Here is a 6000-nt window from a genome sequence, read left to right as displayed (position 1 = left end):
ATTCCAGTTTGGTCTGAGAGCAGACCTTGGATGGTTTCTGTGTTTTAAAATTTTAGCTTTTTAAAAATTTGCTTCCCTGGTGGCTGAGATGGTGAAGAATCTGTCTATAGTGCAGGAGACTTGGGTTTGATCCCTGGGTTGGGAAGATACCCTGGAGAAGGTCATGGCAACCCACTCCAGTATTCTTGCCTGGAGAACCCCCATGGATGGAGGAGTCTGGTTGGCTATAGTCCATGGGGTGGCAAAGAATCAGACTCTTTAAAATTAGTTTTAATTTATGGCCCAGAATGTATCTTTCTAGGTGAACTTGAGAAAAATGTATATTCTGATGTTGGTAGGAATCAATCTATAGATGTCCATTATATCCAGTTGACTGTTGGTGCTGTTGAGTTCAGTTGTCCTTACTGATTTTCTGCCTGCTGGATTTTGTTCATTTCTGAAAGGGGAGTTGAAGTCTCTATTCAAACTAGTGGATTTGTCTCTTTCTTCTTGCAGTTAGGTTTGTGCTACATGTATTTCGATGCTCTGTTGTTATGTGCAAATTCTTGTCTTGAAGAACTGACCCCTTTATCATTATGCATTGCCTCTTTTTAAGCCTGGTAATTTTCCTTGCTCCGAAGTCTGCTCTGTAATAGAGTACTCCTGCTGTCTTTCCATTAGTATTAGCATGGTATATTTTTGTTATTTTTTTGTATTTGATTGTGCTGGATCTTAGATGTGGCACATGGGATCATGGAATGTTAGGTCTTCATTGTGGCATGTTAACTCTTTAGCTGCAGCTTGTGGGATCCAGTTCCCTCACCAGGGACTGAACCTGGGTCCCCCACATTGGGAGCTCGGAGGCCTAGACACTAAACCACCAGGAAAGGCCCCATTCATTTACTTTTATTCTATATATGGGTTTAGGGTAGACAATAATATTTGGGTTGTTTTATGATCCACTTTGACATTTTCTGTCTTTTAATGTGTGTACTCGTACCACTGGGCTTCCCTGGTGGCTCAGCAGTAAAGAATCCACCTGCAGTGCAGAAGTCACAGAAGATACGGCATGTGGGGGCATAGAATCGATCCCTGGATGGGGAAGATCCCCTGGAGGAGGGCACAATAATAACCCACTCCAGTATTCCTGCCCGGAGAATCTCAAGGACAGAGAAGCCTGGTGGGCAACAGTTCATGGGGTTGCAGAGACACAACTGATATAGTTCGATTAATATCTTCCATATTTGTTACTATTTTTTTATGTGTTATACTTGTTCTTTGTCCCTATTTTTGTTCTTTCTGCAGCTTTGATATTTTTTATATTTGCATTGGCTTTCCTTTCTTAGCATATCAGTTGTACTTTTTAAGTTATCCTTGCTTGCAGTATACATTTACAGCAAATCCAAGTCCACTTGAAAGTAACACTACTGCCTCACCAGTACTGTGAACACTTTACTTTTTAATTAAGTGGTTCTAAGTCCTCTCTAGCACGGCTTACCACTCCTGTCATTCCATTTTTATAAGTGTAGGTAAATATATGACATATATAAGCATACACAATCACATATTGTTAATCAAATAGTAGTATTGCTATTATTTTCAACAAAATGTTATGTTCACTCGGTAAAAGAAAAATTTACCTTTCCTTAATCCTTCTTTGATGCTTTTCCTTTATGTAGGTCTGAGTTTCTAGTTTCCTTTGCTCTCTGGAGCCTATCTTGCTAGGCAGGTGTACTATCAACAAATTCGCTCTATTTTGACAGTCTTGAGAGTCTTTACTGTTCATATTTGCAAGATAATTTCATGAGGCAGAGAATTGTAAGCTGGGGTGGGGGGACTCTCATTTTAAATGTTACACCACTCTCTTCTTGCTTTCATGGTTTCTGAGAAGTCAGATTAATTCTTACCTGTGCTCCTTTATAGGTAAGATGTATTTTTCCTCTGGTTTCTTCCTGGATTTTTAATCTTCAGTTATCTGTGCTTTGAAAATGACATGCCGTGGTGTGGTTGGGGGTATTTACCGTTTGCTGTTGAGTTTTTTGGATCTGTGGTCTGGCATCCAGCCTGTTCTAACCAGAGTATCATAAACTGGATGGTTTATAAACAACAGAAATTTATTTCTCACAATTCTGGAGGTTGGGAAATTCAAGATGGAGACACTGGCAGACTCAGGGTCTGATGAGAATCGACTTCCTGATTCATAGCCATCTCTTCACTGTGTGCTTACATGGTGCAGAGAGCAAGGGAGCTCTCTGGTGTCTATTTTATAGGAGTCTAATCCCATTTATGAAGGTCCCATTATCATGACCTAAATAACCTCCCAAAGGCCTAACACTCCAAGTAACATGGCATCAGGGATTAAGCTTCAATTTACTGAAGGCACACATTCAGTCACAGCAGTCTGTTAACAGACATTAACATGGGGGAAATTCTGTCATTACTATTTCAAATATTTCTTCTGTTCTCTTCTCCATTTAGTACTGCCATGACATATGAGCCATACCTTTTGCAATTATCACAGTTTCAGTTTGGCAGTTTCTATGAATTCCTTAAGCTCAGTGATTATTTTCTCAGCTATGTCCTGTAAGACTGGTAAGGGCATTCTTTATTTCTGCTGTTTTTTATTTTTTAGAATTTCCATCTCTGCTTGCATTGCCCATCTGTTCCTGCATGCTGTTTATCCATCACAGTTCTTTGCATGCTAATCACAGTTAAATTCCCAGTCTGTTACTTCCAGCATCCCTGCCATATCCCTGTCTGGTTCTAATGCTTGCTCTCTCTTCAAACTGTTAATTTTGCTTTTAATATGCCTTGTATTTTTTTTTTTTTGGTGTTAGCTAGACATAATACACTCAGAAACTGTTAAGCCTTTGGTAATGTGTGCATCAGGTATTGGTAAGGTCTGTACTCATGATTGGTATCATTTTGGGCTTGTGCCTGTCTGTGAACCTTTTAAGTGCTTCTAAGCATCATCCTCCCCACTCAACTCCTTCCCTTTAGGTGGGACAGGATGGCTAGTAAGCTCGAGTTGAGTATTTCCTTGTTCCAGGTCAGTGAGGCTCTGATAAAATCCCAGCCTGTTGGGCTCTGGTTAGTTTCTCCTGGGACCCATCTTAAGAGGGACAGAAGCTCTGGTGGAATCTCCTGGTGGTTCCTCTTCCTCTGACAGCACAAGAGGACTTCTCAACATTCACTGAAAAATCAGTTGAGCTGGCAAAGCTCACAGAACTGTGAGGATTCCCTTATGGCCATAGTACTGTTTTCTTCAGATTTCTACTTGTGAGTTTCTGCTCCAGTATGTTGAGATTTTACTTGCCTGTCTCCAGTTCGAGAGGCAGCAGTTTGCCCCATGACCTTACCTCTTATGAATCTAAAAACAGCTGTTGACTTTGTTGTTTAGCTTTTTGTTGTTAGGATGGAAAGGTGACTTCCAAGCTCCTATGTGCTGAACGAAAAACTAGAAACCATTTGATAACCTTTAAATTCAAATAGCGCACTTAGACTGAAGCCGAGAGCTTTTGTTTTTTTTTACAATTACCTAATGGGACAATCTTCTGCAGGAAGAGAATCTTATGAACTTGGTGACTTCTAGTTTTAATAAACTATATATCCATTGTATTGAAAAAGTAAATCAACCTGAACATAAGCGGCTTTACTTTAAGAAATTTAGTTTGTTGGAGCTTCTATTCCAATTTACTAAAGCTGAGGAAGCTCCTGCTTCTAGTATGGAAAAGAAAAACTGGGAGATGTGGTTGGAGAGACCCAGTGGGTTGTGCGGCTACATAGTGAAGGTCTTTGCGGATCACTAAGAAGTTTGGATTTATATCTAAATGCAAGACTCAGTGAAGGATTTTAAAGCAAAGGGATGATGTGATCTTATTTACCTCTTAAAACATTCACTGTGTAGTGAAGAATGTATTAGGACTATAAATTCAGACTACAGAGATGGCTACCAATTAGGCATCACAAATGACAAGGAAATTTGTCAAGACTTGACTGTAAACAAAAAATGCCAGATGACAAGCAGGTAAGAGAATTTGGGGGGTCCATTTTTAAGAACATTGTAGACTGCAGGAGGAAAGAACCGGGCTATGAAGGAAGTGTAACAGCCAAAGCCACACCAGCGAGTCAGTTCAGTGAAGTCTTCACCACTGCCAAACCCTGGATACCACAACCTATCCACTGCTGTCAATACTAGACAATCTCAGCTAGAGACAGAACCACCTCTCCACTCCTCAGGTCCACCCCTGCATCCATTTCACACATTGCTGACATAAGGCACTCTTTATCACCTACCCACTCTAACTCAATTTGCTCCTGCCCCTTGCTTCTTGGGATTAAGGGTTACTGGTTAAAGTCTTGTGCAAGCACTTTTTGCAGAAATACTCTGAATGCAAAGGATGGCTAAAGAAGTATTTGGGATTTAGGGTGTCTATGTTATGTGTCGTATAGTCACAAAATTGTGGGTAATTCTTCTGCAACCCCAAGGACTGGGGCCTGCTAGGCTCCTCTGTCCATAGGATTTCCCAGGCAAGAATATTGGAGTGGGTTGCCACTTCCTTCTCCAGGGGATCTTCCCAACCCAGGGACTGAAACTGCACTGGAAGATTCTTTACCACTGAGCCACCAGGGAAGCCTCAATATTCATTGGAAGGACTGATGCTGATCCCAGTACGTGGACCACCTGATGCCAAGAACCAGCTCATAGGAAAAGACCTTGTTGGTAAAGACTGAAGACAAAAGGACAGGGGTGCTCAACAGACATGAATTTGAGCAAACTCCAGAGATAGTGGAGGACAGAGAACTCTGGATTTCTGCAGTCCACCAGGTCTAGGTCTCAGTTGGATACAACTCAGCAACTGAACAAGGTTAGGTGGGCTCTGCCTCTCAGCAGGACTGTTTGGGGAATATCCTGCTGCCACTGGGATATAATCCCAACATGTCTGCATGCTGCGAAACTGACAAAGTGACATATTCCAGTATGGCAAATTGCTTTTGCCTATGAGATGTTAATACAAAAGCTTGAAAGGTACTTAACTTGTGTTTCCACATCACAGTGGGAGGAACGTGTTCTGGTTTGTCTACTTCAAGGAGGCTGAGCCATGTGAAACAGATTCACAAATCTGCAGTGTGAAGTGAACCTGTCTCTGTAGTCCCATCAGTCAACCTCAGCTGTCCTACAGATGAGTGAGAGCCTGGCTGAGAATAGCAGCAAAGTCTTTGTAGTATGCCTGAGTTTTAATGATTATGCAGCAATAGCTTACTAGATACACTTGGAAAGTATTCTGAGGAGCTCCAAAGGGTTCAAAAGGTTGGTAATTAAGTGCAAAAGTTTTAATTATAGGAATAAAACTTACATGTTATAGTTTAAGTCTTAAAGAGATATGTCTGTACTAAATTCTGTATCTGGCTTCCATGTGCAGTCTTCAAAATTCATATGCTTATATAGTTTTATGGCTTTTACGAAACACTTTTGCAAACAAGATGACCACCATCATAATACACCAAGATTTACTACTTGCTATCCCAGAACAGGATTCTCACCACTCTTCAGCCCATCTCACCCTGGTAATAAAAGCACCTAACATTCCATTACCAGTATTTTTCATCTGGTTACCCAGATTAAATGACATCGTGATTAACAGCACAGACTACAGATTAAGACTGATCAAGTTCAGATCCTGGCATTGGTATTTTAATTGCTGTTTGACCTAAGGTAAATTACTACACCATTATGATTGATGCAGCCTAAGCATATTATGCTTAGTCACTTCAGTCGTGTCTAGACTCTCTGCTACCCCATGGACTGTAGTCTTCCAAGCTCCTCTGTACATGGGATTCTCCAGGCAAGAATACTGGAGCGGGTTGCCATGCCCTTCAAGTACACGGGACAGAGTATTTGTATGTAAGTAATAATACAAGGGTCAGCAGGCTAATAAACTTATATACCTGCCTAGAATTAACCATGAAAATATTCTAGAAAAATGTTCATTTCAGGCATCTTCAGGGTTAAGTGTGGAG

The sequence above is a fragment of the Moschus berezovskii genome, chromosome 1, assembly GCF_049115385.1.
Source record: "Moschus berezovskii isolate FMDL1 chromosome 1, NW_MosBer_1.0, whole genome shotgun sequence".
Classification (NCBI taxonomy): domain Eukaryota; kingdom Metazoa; phylum Chordata; class Mammalia; order Artiodactyla; family Moschidae; genus Moschus; species Moschus berezovskii.
The sequence above is the reverse complement of the archived record's forward strand: the minus strand, read 5'-3'. Positions refer to the sequence as shown.